Raw genomic sequence first — 14,908 nt, 5'->3', positions numbered from 1 at the left:
TTGGTTTTTTCTGCTTCAAATTCCTTTGCAGTATAGAATTGGGGTCTTTTAGGGGTGTCAGGTATCTCAATAATAGGGGTTAATCCCACAGATGGCTATGGAGGATATGCAATTCTCAATGTACTGGATTCTCCCACTTTCCTCTTTCCAAGTACCTTCTCTAATTGAGATACCCTGTTTTCCAGCTCAATTCTCCTTTTTACCTCTTGATTATAAGCATCTACCACTATTTCATATTTATTGTGCATATCAATCATTTGCTTCTCTTCTCTTTCTGCAGTAGCCAAGGCAAATTTAGAATAATCCACATTCATGTGGGCTACCTGTACATTTGAAGTATCAGCAACTCTCCTTACAATGATACTCCCTGTTAGTCTTGAATCATCAGGCTGTGGTGAAGTAGTCCTGGATCCTCTTCTCAGGGACCACATAACAAGGGCAGCTTGATCATTGCTGAATGTTGTACCCAAGAATTCCTCTTTATTTGGATCCTAAAGTCCTAAATTATTTGATACAGAGTTAAAAATTAACGCATCAGCAATATCCCAATTGGGAAATAATAAAACATTAGCATTTTTTACCATCTATCTACCCTCATCAGGGGTTATATTTTGGAACTCTTGCACCATTTGTTCCTTTATTTGATTTTGAATGGAGGTCTCATCCATTTCTGGATGTTCTATTTTCATATTCTTACACCTTTGCTCAAAAATGTGCATGTTTACCCTCCATGCAAACTGATGGAAAGCCCTAGATCTTACAAAGCTGTTATCAGACAAAAAATGTTGACTGGCTTGTTCCAAAACAGGGTCCAATTCCCTTCCTCTGAAATCTGCTATAGTTAATTCAAAACTTGGCACAGGAGGTTCCTAGGGGTTCCCTTCATCAATTTTTGCTTGTGTAACAAAAATTTCTCCTTGTGACCCCATTTGTTCAAATTGCTCATTGGTGAGCTATTCTTCCTCAATTCTCATTGGGGTTTGAGAAGGTGAGTAACTTTCATTAGGGGATTCTTCCTCCCTTATTATTCTTCTTCTTTTGGGAGAAGGTTCAGGGGGTCTTTCTTCTAAGACAGTACTGGTGGATTCAACTATCTATTTTTCTTTGTGTACAATGGGCACCTGCTGTCGAACAATAGTATATCCTGTCTTGTTTCATACCACCAGTGGACCCATTCCAATGTTGGGGGTGAAACCCAATTTCCTCATAACCTCTCTGGCTTTATCTGGAAAAGAATCAATAAAATGTTGTTTCTTCTCATTCATTACTTCCATTATCTCAGAGAAAGTACTCATGAGCTTATTTATCTTATCTGCATTGGTTGCAGCATTACTAAGAGGATTGTAATCTTTGTCAAAACAATTAATGAATTCCAAAACTTTTGAATAGACTCTCCATTTTTCTTTCTTTATTTCTTGCTCATGGAGAGAATATTCATTTCTTATTATATCTTCAGGAAAATAGAATTCATGCTGAACTGGACGAAGCTTGTTTCTAAATCTGAGAGCAGAGTTAAAGAAACCTTATGTATCACAAAAATGAGAGTGAGACACTGCCATCTTATATTGATCCAAAATTTTGTGGAGAAAGATCCACCCTTCTTTAGTTATCACAAACTAGTGGGCTATAGTACAAGTAGGAAAAATTGATCCTGTCCCCCTTTTGTGCAAAAAGGCCTCCTCCACTCCTCCCAACTGCCACAAAAATTCAGCTATCCCTACCTTTCAAGGTACCTGATAGGGTAGCACACGGGGTGTTCCTTTGAATCCATAGACCCTGACGACAGTTGAGACTGAATATGGGATAATATCTCCCCAATTATGTGAAAATTTTAGATTATGGGGTTTGTCCATAGGCCTAACAAGGTGCATTAACGCCTTAGGGATTCTAGGATTATCACTCAATATGAGGCATCTTAGTTTGGAGGCAAAGTGCCTATCAAATCTAACAAAGCTAGCATTTTCTGCTTCCCAAGTCATGTTTGCACTCCATAATTGGACTGGCAGTGCCTCCCCCTCTTGTTCTCTATTTAAAACCATTTCTTTACCAAAATAAGTGCCCCCTTTAAAAAGAAACATATGCATCAATAAGGAGTACTAACCCCAAACCTTTTCCACCTTGCCCTTTGCAATCCCCACCAATCCCTAGTGAATCTCATTTGCCAAGTAAGATGCAAAATCAAAAATTATTTCCACACCAAAAGAGGAGATTTGGGTGATCATATACATGAAGCTCACCAGAATAAAATCTTCTTCGCCCTCTCCGAAGACTCTGCACAAGGTCCTATATATCTCTACTGCCCTGGCATTAAAGCATGATTTCTTGAATGGTTCTTTAGAAGATGATGTTATGGTTGGGAGGCCTCCAATCCAGCCTATGTGGGCTTTCAGTGCACCCTGTCTAACTACATCCCTTTTGGATATATATTCTTTTTCTAACTCTATCAAATTTATGGGCACATGATACATGGTGAGAGGTCCCAGACTGAAAACCTTCCTAATCTCCTCGGGACTGATGGTAACTAAAGCCTCACCATCCATTCTTCTCACTACCTTAGTGGCTTGGTCATAGTTTTTTGCTATAGCTTCAAGCAGGTCAAAATCCATAAACACACTGGGGACAACAAGCTTTCCAAGATCAAAATTCCATATATTGGCATGAGGGGCATATAACTTCCTTTCCGCAAACCATTTTTTGAATAAACTCAAACCAGTTTGAGAAGTTTGAGCATCCCGGACCCAATTACCCTTATCATACAATCCATCAGCTATCCTTAGCCTAGGGTTCAGTGAGGTTAACCTCTTAACTTGCACCATTTCTATAGTAGACTCAGGAAGTAACTCAAGCAAATCATCATGCACATTTCTATCCAAGTAGTTTATTGCACCTGTAAATCCCTTCTTCGGAGGCATCTTGGGCTATCTTTTTAGAACTTAAAAGATCACGAAGATGATGGTAGTTTTACTTACTTGAATTCTGTCTCAATTCTCCTCTGTATTCCTACAAATTTTCCACGAACAGACAACTTGACAATTTTTTATCAAACCTTGGCATGCTTTTCTTTCAGTAATGGCTTCTGCACAAGAATGGCTCCAAATCTTTTCTCGCATGAAATGAAACTGATGAAATCTCTCTGTATTATACTCTATTTTTCCTCACAGACGAAGCTTTCTTGTCTAATTAATATAGAGAGTGGCACTACATTTTTCATTTAAAACTGTGCCGTCAATCTTCAAAGATCCTACGATCATGCGGTACAGAGAGAACAACTAGGAGTTATATTTTCCATGTCAGTTATTTTACCCAATGAGAACTTGCCACGTACAGAATTCTTTCTTTTGATGGCGCTTATATTTGGACCCACTGATGACGGAGAACACATGTCAGCAGGTCGCTACTTCGTTATGCATAAAGAACAAGCACCTTGCCATGGCGAAGCGGCGATAATCGTTGATTAGATCAAGAAATGATCGAAAGATACGCTACAGGGCTTCTTAAGAAAGAAGGCTGCAGGCCCAACTCGCTATGTCGCTATAATTATCTCCCTTGCAACTCTTCATAGCAAGGAGACGACAGCCATTGATCACTTACCAAATCAAAGGTGAAGAAAAAACACAAGATCTCCTGATTTATATTTGCTATGTCGCATGGCTTAACAAGCATGCAACTTGTCATAGCGAGGTAGTGAGCTCTGTTGATCCACTTCAAGCTGACGTTCAAGATTTTTTGTACATTTAGTCAGATAGGTATTAATGAGAATCAGATCTCTACATAGTTGGCACATGTCAAAATTTATCATAGTCATCTGTCATTCCATGTCATCAAAGATCTTGCCGATCTTTTACCATTTTACGAGGCCTCGCTAACTCGCTAACGGTGAAGCACCTAAATTTTTCGATAGCGAGGTAGCGAGCTCCGGCACTTAAAAGGATTTCATGCCGGAAAATGCAAGGGTTACCCAGTAATTACTTCTGTTAATTAAAACTGATTCTGACAACGGTATTTATGACTGGTCATGCCACCTAGTGTAATTATGATACAAGCAAGATGCAATGTCATCATTTTCATATTTTCACGTGGCCTCGCTACTTCGCTAACGGTGAAGTGTCTGAATTTTCCGATAGCGAGGTGGCAGAACGTCTAGAAAAACCATCATTTCGGCTCTGATGTCAGATATTCTAGTGGGTCCCTATCCTTTTTTGGATGGTGACTTGCAAAGTGTACCTGCACAATAAATCATTTAATAAGCAAATCTCTAATCGCCGCATCTTCACTTTACGGTCCCACCACTTAAAATACTCAATACTTGTTATCTCGCTATACTTAATAAGCATGAAACTTGTCATAGCGAGGTAACGCCAATGGTAGATCTAATCGGATCTGACGGTTGGGACAAATAGGAAGAAAGGTAACCCGGGAGAAAGGAAAAGGAATATGACAGCATATTCGTCTCTTTTGAAAATTCAAAATTTCACGCCCGACAATTTATGAATAGAGATGATATAGGGTTTATATGACGATTAGTTCTTATGGATGATTTATCCAAAACCCTATGCTTCACTTAGGCATAGAACATTTGACTTTTCTATGATTTAACTGAAAACTTTTACTACACAAAAAGTCAGACCAACAGGTCCTTTGAAAAATAATTTAGATGTGTTGTTTGGAGATGTAGGACCTTTGATAGTTTTAGGATCATCTTGATATAAGGAGGTTCTTGGTTTTTTGTAAATTTATGGAGAATATTCATTGGATTTGAGGTGATTTGATAGGTAAAGGAAATCATGAAGATTCCTCACTAGAAGAATTGGATGCAGATCGTGTATAAAATGGAAGGTGGCCTCTACCATGATTATGACCCCTAGCTCAACCTCGCCTAAGTCTAAGGGGATAAAACACATTTCCACTTCTTGTTGCAATAGTCACAGACAAGGACAAGTAGCAAAAACCAAGACAAGGATCACACTAAAACATAGTCTCAAAAAGTAAGAGAAAAGTGTTGTATACTAAGGTACAAGTACTCTAAGTGAAGGCTAGAATAGCCAAAGATTATGACTATTGTGACATAGAGTATAAAAAACACTAGTGGATGAGAACAAGACAACTGAGAGATGAGACTTGTTAAAGTATAGATCACGAGTCATTAGCTAAGAAAGATGCCACTATTTGGGACTATTTATAGATAGAGAAGAAGTAAACTGATGTAGGAAACATACCTGACACAGAGCACAGATAGCTCTGATAGACCAACTTGACAATTTTGACTCAAGATCCCATATGAAGATTCTCTAGTATCTGCCTAAGAAAGCACATGAGACTAGGTGAACACTCAAAATAGCATTTTAAACTCATGCAAAGAGTTGCACAGAACCATGCGAAGACATGCTAGGACTTGTAATCAAAATAGAATCCATATAGTAGGACAAGATTGCAAGATCTTGTGCAGAGATTTGCATAAGCTCACAAGAAAACCTAGATAGGGTCATGTGAAGAAATGAGAAGCCAAAAGTTAGTCATGCAAAATTTTTAAGACTATGCACAAAAAAGGAGACTAAATTGACAACTAAAAACTTGGATTTTGAAGAGACTTTGAAAATTTTAGACTATTCTGGATAGATTGTTGGACAATTTTGGTAGATTTTAGACAAATGGTAGGGTTGATTTTCAAGTCATTAATAAAATTTTGTGTTTAAACAAGACAAGTTTTTTTGAAGAGACATGGGAAGCAAGCAGTAGTTGAATACAATCCAACTGAGGACAAAGCAACTCAAAGGGATGGGGGAGTCTTGATTTTTTGTTTGTTTAGATAGGTTTGGACATGTTTAAGACTCGATAACAAACATGCTTTATCCCTAAAAACTAAAAAATGGTAGAGAAGGCAAAACCTTTGTCCCACAACTTATGCACATGCATGCACCTCACATAGCCATGTCACCCCTAGAGGGAACCCATGTTTTTAGTATATTCAAAGGGCTCAATAAAATATATGCTGAATAAACATCCTTGTGGTAGGGGTCAAGCACGTATACCACCTTCCAATGCCTAGTAGAATGCCTATGATGAGTTCTACAAGAGAGATTCTTTTGCCTCCTTGCCCAAATATTATGCCCCCTTTTAGAGGTGAACTGGTAGCCTCTAATTAAATATTTTTACTTGGATTTCATTAATATTAATCCCTAGTGGCTCCACAAGCAAAGTTGAGACCAGCAGCTCACACCAGCATCTAAAAGTGTACACACTTGCTTAGCAAGACTTGGGCCAGCACCAACTAGTGCAACAAATAGAGCCTTACCTTGATATGGGATATCAAGAATGAAGGAGAGGAAATTAATAAAACTTTAGAGTCTTTCACTCTACAAAGCTTCTCTATTATAGTGAGTTGGAATCTAAGGTGAAAGGAGTGTGCTCACTTGGGTCATTCTTGGAGGTTGGATCACTCTAGCAAGCCCTCTAAAGGATTGACTCAGACTAGGGGTTTAGATCTAAAGGTCAAAGTTTTTTATTTCCCTCAATGGGAAAGAGCATACTCATCTACCTCATTTCCTCACCCAAACATGTAAGACATGTTGATCACCAAGTTAGCTTAATCAATCCCACCTTGGCATTTTCCAAGACTTTGATCCCCTAAAAGAAAACCATCATCTCTTCATTAATGGCTTCATTTGGGAGAACCACTAACTTTCTTGCCTCCCTTGGATGCCATCTTTCGAAGGCTTCTAGGTTTCTAATTTACCCTTGGTCATGACCTCCAAGTGGTAAAGAGCATACTCCCCTATTCCCCTATCTTGCACCCTATGAAATTCACAAGCCCTAATTAGACTATGTTTGGAAAGCAAGAAAAAGACATAATATTTTATGTGGGTTTTAAAACTGGTCTTTGAAAATCGTATCTTTAATAGCATCTTGCAAATACACAATCAATTCATGTTTAGAAAGTTTGTGTAAAAAGGAATCTTTGTCAAAATGTCCTACAAACAACTATTATGCTATAGAAAATTAGAAAATTGAAATAAAGATGCTTCAGAGAACAAGCATTAATGAAATGAAATGATAAATAGCATTGAAAATTTGCATTTTAAATATGTTGTTGCAAGATCTTGCGTGAACTTTTACATAGATCCATGCAAACTCTGACACAAACCCATGTGAGAAAATGAGGTGTTACACGAGAAACTATGCAATGGGGCACTTTTTCACATGAGAAAGTGTAGAGAAGAAATTGAAATCCTCAAATCCTCACACAAAAAAGATATTTTCTACACAAAAATTTGGAAGTCTATATGTACAAGTATAGTAGAATGACAAAAATAGAAAAAAATATGATAAATGAGGCCAAAAAACTTTTTTTTCTCAGCCCCACAGTGGGTACCAAAAATGTATATGTGGAATGTCACCTTCGATTCTCACACACACTTCAACATGGTCATTATATGTGGATTCATCCTAGAATAAACATGGAGTCGTTTATCCAAGAGGCCTGACAATGTGACCTGTTGCCTTCTAACTAGAAGGATTATGCCTTTGCTCTTACAATGGGAAGCATAAAACCAAACCTATCTAGAATGAAGGTTTTTTATGCAAGTATATGCTTATGAAATTAATCTAGATGATATTTAGTTTATTCTAATAAGAACTAAAGGAAGTTAAACTAAATGGATGCATATTTAATATAAAATGATATCAAATGCTAAGCCAAGTATGAAAGATAGAATTTAAATGAGTAATCACTTTGACAACAATTTAATACAATTTAAATTCCAACCTCTATAATGAGGGATTAGAAGCCTCTTAAATAGAATTCCTAAAATCCATCAATGGTCAAGATAAATTAGAATGAACGGTCAAATTTAGAAATGAGATTCAATTAGAATGGAAAGTTTCCTTAAGAAAAGGAAGTTAACTGATTTCTTTTGAGTGGAATAAGGAATTAACTAATTCCTTTCCTTTTTTGATTATTGTCAACTAAGAGTTTCCATTTCTAAACTAAAGAGGGAATATTGGAGAAGATATTTTATTTAAGGAAATTAAATATGACCTCAGAATTGAATATTCTAAATTGAATAATTAAATTCAACAATTAGAATAAGAATATTTAATTAAATCAAATATATTTAATTCTTCATATGTATTAGCTAAAAGGGGTGAATTTAATTTAATTAAATTACTAGGACTTATTATTCAATTAATTCAATTAAAAGGTTAGTTTAGCCAATTCAATGAATATATCAGGAATTAATTAAATTAAGTGATTAGTACAAATTAATGATTGTTTGCATTTGACACTGAGGTCAAGTAGAGATTATCAAAATTAGAATTGCCTTTTTACATAGGACTTTAGGGTTGATCAAATAGACTAGCATTGGTTAACATGGAAAATGAGCCAATTTTGGGGTATTACAATAGCTACCTTGGTCCTTGGCTTATTTGGTGGTGGAGGAGAGAGGGGTGTCACTATTGGCTTCTTCTTGGCTCCTTAAGCCTTCTTGATTGGTAGAATGACCAAAACTATGGCTTTACCCTTGTCTCCTTCTAATTCTTCCTCTGCCTCATCACCACTATCTTTTTCTTCATCTTCTCTAAGACCTTGTGTTAACTGTAGTGGTTCCTTTCCCTTGCCTAGGTGCCCAGTTTTTCTTTAAGGTCATCAATCATTATTTTCCTTTTCTTCTCTTTAGAATATGTCTTCACAATTATAGTTATTCTTGCTTTATCTTCCTCATATTTACCAAAAGGTTCATCCTTAGTGTCTATCTCTTCTTCCAATAATGAAACAATGTTTGCACTCACCAAATCACTATCAATTTCATATTCAAAACTTTGTAACGAAGCCCTCCTTAGCTTCACTACCTACACAAATGTGTTGCTTATGTCTTCAAGAAAAAAAGTCACTATAATACCTTGTGAACAATTCTTCTAGTACCCTCATCCTCATTTTCATTCTTTGCTTAAATTCATCAAAATAACCATCCATAATATTCTCAAAATTTTCTCCTAATTGAGTAATGTATTCATTTATCTATCTAGTCACTAGTTTGTCCTATTCCTAAAAAATAATTATATATAAAAGAAAATAGATACAACAAGGGATCCAAACTTACACATTTAATTCTTTTCTTTCCTTATAGATGACATATTCTCTACTAGTTGCACTTTTTGTAGCTCGATAAGATCATATTCATGATCTTTCATCACTATCGTCCATGCTTGATCCACTACCATATGTGACACATTGGTCAATCTACTTGACTAATAGAATTTGCAAGCTATAACTCTCACTACAAATTCAATTAGTGGATTAGAAATGTTTTTAATGGACAAACCTCATCCATTCCACTCAGCTCTAGCATTCTCTTCAACTTCTTTATGACTCAGGCATCACATGATTTTCTACTTATCTAGGGTTGGATAGTCTATGACTTTGTGAATCATTATCTTCATGATGTCCATGGGTCCATTCTATAACCAATACTTCATTTCATAGATTATGTTCAAAGAAATCTTAATCCATTTGATGTTGAAATTCTTTGGAAATTCTAGAGCACAAGATAACCCTTTCCTCTGAACAACTTTATATTCATCCTTCAAGATTCCTTCATTTCATAACTTTTCATATACCTCTCTAATCTCATAGTCTTCTACTTCTTTGATTATACAAATGTAACAAATCCCAACATCATGGATCATAATAACTTTGGGTGGTATAGAGGATAACACACCCATTGAATCTCCTTTCATCACAATTTTTGGAATAGGACAAAACTTTGGTGGAGGACAAGAGTCAATCTTCAAAAATTGAATTTTACTAACCTCTTGACTTATTCTAGTGGTAGATGAAGCTTCCATATTTATTGTTAGGATTTGAAGTCTATTCATTCACATCTTTCTCTTATGAATTACTCAGCCTGGTTTAGATCTCCACTTGTTCACACATCTTGTCCAAATTGCACTAGAAATATTTTTATAGTCACTCAAATCACTAAATTTCCCAATGATTTTGAAATCTATATGCAAGGTATGATATAATTTCTTCAAAATTCAATATATAACTTCTTTTGATTGATTTAGGGTCTCTATTGATGTTGTGTACTTAGGTAGGTGGAAGCTAGTTGTCTTGATCAATATTTTCCTTTTGAAATAGGTCTTTATGTTACAGCTTGGTCTCTTCCATATCACTCAATCTCTACCATTTTATCTAGTCTCTACCATTTCATTTTGAGGTGCTTGATCTAAGTCGTAATGCTTAGTTAGCATATTTTTTAAAGATGACACTCAACAATCCTTCATGAATTTGTTATTTATATATATTTTTTATATGCGGATCTATGAACTTTGTCACATTTCATGTAAGGAAATCATGTGTGATATATAAATTTGTTGGAAATGATTGAAAAGATCATGAGGAAAATTTTTGGAATGATCATATGGAACTGGTAAAGAATGTTCTCAATTATTGTTTTGTCATTGATGTCAAACTTGCTACTTGCAGGAATGACAATTGCTTCAGTGATCCAAATACTATCAATCAGTTGATTGACAAGGAGGAGGCAATGAATAAGATGTAACTAAAAAAGCTATAGAAAGGTTGAAGTTATGATGTTGTAATGAAGTCCAAGGATTAGCTAAGCCATTGATGAAAAAGTGTATTGATGACATACTCTAAGACACGGAGAATAGGCTCATTGAAACATATCAAAGATGTAAGGTTTTAGCTAAGTCATTTGTAAAGACTAACTAAGATCATTAAGGAGCTGAATAGACTCCTAGTTGAAGTTGAGCAAGTGCTGAATGAACTTTAGATGCCGAGCAGATACAAGTGTTGAATAAAAACAAGTGCCGAGCAGAACCGAGTGTCGAGCAGAAATAAGTGCCGAGTACCAAATAGAAATAAGTGCCGAGAGTCAAGTAGAAACAAATGCCGAGTTCCGAGTAGAATAAAGTGCCGAGTAACATAGAGTTGTTGGACATTAGTAAACCAATAGTGCCGAGTTGCTACATTATTTTGAAAATCAAAGATTCGCCAGATCTAAGCTGACAAGGTTGTTATCTAGAAGTCTATGAATTAAATAGAAGATAAGAGTGATGAGTTGGTGGCATAGAACACCATGTAGAACATTTTTGGAGAATACAACTAGACTCTAGATGAAGTTTTCTAGATAAGAGAAAGATATGGGGTAGATACATTTTATCCTACCTAATCCATTTTAAACCCTAAAGTTGAGAAGGGAGAATCGAGCGGCAAAAGAAAACCAAATTTCTATTTAAGGAGTCATAAGGTCACAAAGAGAGAGAAGAGGTCAAGCATGAAAGCACAATTGCTAAAGGAGGTGGTTAAGGAGTAAGAAAGCATAGTTACTCTGCTTCCACAGATGACCAAAGATATGGATGCATTGGTATGATGAGTAAGAAGACACAAGGAGAAAAAACTTGAGATGACAACCTGTAAGAGCTGAAGTGATTAAAAGCCAAGCAAAAGGACTGAACTGAAGAGTGATCTGAAATCTGCAAAGTGTGTTGTAAGTTGTATCAGATCAACAATCCATTATTGTTACTCTCTAGCAATTGTAACAAATAGTTTAAATCCTATGGACTTAGGTTGGTTTAATAGCCATGTTGTAAATCCTTTAACAGGGTGACATTCCAAGTAAATGTTCTAAAGTCCTTTGATTAGGCCCATTCCTAACAGTATGGTGAAATCCTCTAACAAGGTCACATTTAATAGTGTGTTGTAAGCCTTTAATAGGGAAAGCTTTTAACAGGGCATCACTTTAGAAGAGTGAAAATTGAGTAGCATGTTACTGGTGGTTTTTTCTAAATTAGGTTTCCACATAAATCACTATGTCATGTGTTGATCTTGCATGTTTTATTCCTACATGTTGATTTACTGTAACTTGCTAAGATGGTTGATTTATGTTTGGATGGAAGAAAAGTGTATGGATTTATCATAAGTAGAGAAAAAGTATTATTAGGGCATTTGGACCTTAGATAGCTGACTCACCCCCCCCCCCTCAGTTATTCTAAAGAATTCTAACAATTGGTATCAGAGCCAAACTGCTGATTCAGTTTAAAGGGACTATAAGTAGGAAAGATCAAAATGCCTAAGAGAGAAGTCCCCAAGCTCAACAAAGACAACTTTATTGCAAGGAAAAGTTTTATGAAGCTACATCTTGGATCTATAAGAGATTATGCCCAAAATTCAATTGTTACTAAACATGTTGATCCAACTAGTACTCTTACTATAGAAGATTTGAAAAATAAACAGGAACACAATCAGACAATGCTGGAAATTGCTTCTACACTCAACTATGTTGAATTTGATGCTATCAAAGGATGTGACACTACATTCAAAATGTGGAAAGCCCTATTGGACATCTACAGAGGAGATCAAAATGTCCAAAGAGCAAAAAGAGAAAGCCTTAGAGGAAAGTTTGATGATATGAAAATGGAGGAAAATGAGAATGCTTCTTAGTATGGAACAAGAATAAAGGAAGTGGTAAGTGCAATAAGATTTTTGAGTGGTCAATTGGATGAAGATACTATTAATAGTAAGTTATTAGAACCTTGCTCCCTATCTATGCTATTAGAGTATCAGCAATAGAAGAACTAAGTATAGTAGGTAGACTCACTGCATTTGAGTTATCTAACTTTGACAACTACAGACCTGAGAATGTTGAATCCGCTTTCAAACCCAAGCTATCACTAAAAGATGCTAAACAGGTGAAATCAAAGAAGGGAAGAAAGATGAAATATGTATCTAGTGATAGTAGCACTAATGAAGAAGACGTGGAACAATTGGAAGCATTGCTTGCTAGAAGATTTCACAGAGGTAAAGGAAAATTCAAAGGTAAGATGCCTATCATTTGTTTCAATTGTAATGAAGTAGGACATATTGCTGCAAGGTGTACACAGAAAAAAATTACAAGGAAGGCAACAAATACAAATATAGAAGAGAAGATGATAAGAGAGATTACAAAGACAAAGGCAAAAAGTGTTACATTGCTGAAGAGAATTTTGATGATAATGATGATGACGTTGTTTATGTAGCCATGAAGGACCAATTTGATGAAGAAGAACCTACAGCACTGGTAACATTTATGAATAAAAATGACAGATGGATCATAGATAGTGGATGCTCACATCACATGATAGGAGACAAAAGTAAGTTTGTTAACTTTACTCAGTATGATGGAAATAGTGTTAGATTTGGTAATGATGCTCCATGTCAAATAAAAGGAAAAGGTTCCATGAAGCTCACAGAGAAAATTTCATGTGATAATGCATACTATGTTGAAGGATTAAACTACAATTTTTTGAGTGTCTCACAGTTAGGCAATATAGGATGCAAAGTGGAATTTGGAAACAAAACTGCAAAAATCTATGATACTGATGGTAAACTGATAGGAAAAGGAGATCAAACAAGAAGTAATCTATTTTACCTTGATATGGATGATGTCTCTTGTTTTGTTGCAAAATTTGATGATGAATTTTTATGGCACAAAAGGCTATGTCATGTCAACTTTGATAATCTGGTCAATATCAGTAAAATGAAGAAAGTCAGAAGTTTATCAAAATTGAAGAAGCCTGATAATATCATGTGCAAACAATGTCATCTAGGAAAGATGACAAAGTCAAGTTTCAAAAGAAAACATTATACATCTAAAGAAGTACTTGAGTTAGTTCATACTAACTTATGTGGTCTAATGGAAGTACAAAGCTATAGAGGAGATAAGTACATAATGTTGTTTGTTGATGACTATTCCAGGATAATGACTGTTATGTTCTTAAAACAAAAATTTGAAGCTTTTCAAATGTTTAAGTGGTATGTGGCTAGAGTTGAAAAGGAAACAAGAAAAAGCTTGAAATGCTTGAGATCAGACAGAGGTGGTGAATTCACATCAAATGAATTCAAGATGTTTCGTAATGACAAAGGAATCAAAATACAAACATCGGCTCATAGAACTCCCCCATAGAATGAAATTGCTGAAAGAAGAAATAGATCTATGATTTATTGTGCTAGAATATTAATGATGGAAAAGATTGTTGCTCTAAAATACTAGAGAGAAGTTATAAGTGTAGCTTTTCATACGCTGAACCGATTACAAGTCAAGAAAGGTACAAATACAAGACCTTTTGAATTATGGTATGGTCATTCACCCAATGTAAAACATTTCAAAGTATTTGGTTGCAAATGCTTTATCCTTAAAGATGCTAGAAATGGAAAATTTGATGCAAAGAGTGATTAAGGCATATTCCTTGGTTACTCCACTAGAAGTAAAGCGTATAAGTGTTGGAATACTAACACTAACAAAATTGTGGAAAGTGCAAATGTAAACTTCAATGAGCATATAGAAGTCCAAGCTGAAAAACCAAAGAGAACGAATGAATACAGAACCTTTGTGTATTCTTATGAAGGAATGCCTGTTGATGAGGATGTTGTCAATCAAATTGAAACTCAACAAAAAAATTTAGTCTCAACTAAGTCACAACCAGTAAATGTCGATTTACATTCAGAAGCCGAGTTGCAGAATGAAGGAAATGCACAATCTGATACTGAAGTCAATACACATGAAATAAATGAAGAACAACCTAACAACTCAGTACATAGTGACCCTAAATCAGAAAGATCAAACATAGAAACAAGGACAAAACCAAGATTATCCAAATATGTAAAAAGACATCACCCTGCTGAATAGATTATTGGTGACAAAGATGCAATTCCAATGACAAGGAACAAACTAAGACATGAATCATGTTTGATTAGCAAATATGAACCTAAGATAGTATATGGTGCATTACAAGATGATGACTGGTATAAAGCTATGGAAGAAGAAATTGATCAAATAAGGAAGAATAAAACTTGGAGTTTGGTTCCCAGACCAGTTGACAAGAATGTGATTGGCACCAAGTGGGT

Source organism: Cupressus sempervirens, chromosome 10, assembly GCF_028749045.1.
Source record: "Cupressus sempervirens isolate cs-2001-9-10 chromosome 10, ASM2874904v1, whole genome shotgun sequence".
In the NCBI taxonomy this organism is placed as follows: domain Eukaryota; kingdom Viridiplantae; phylum Streptophyta; class Pinopsida; order Cupressales; family Cupressaceae; genus Cupressus; species Cupressus sempervirens.
This window is presented reverse-complemented; position numbering follows the sequence as displayed.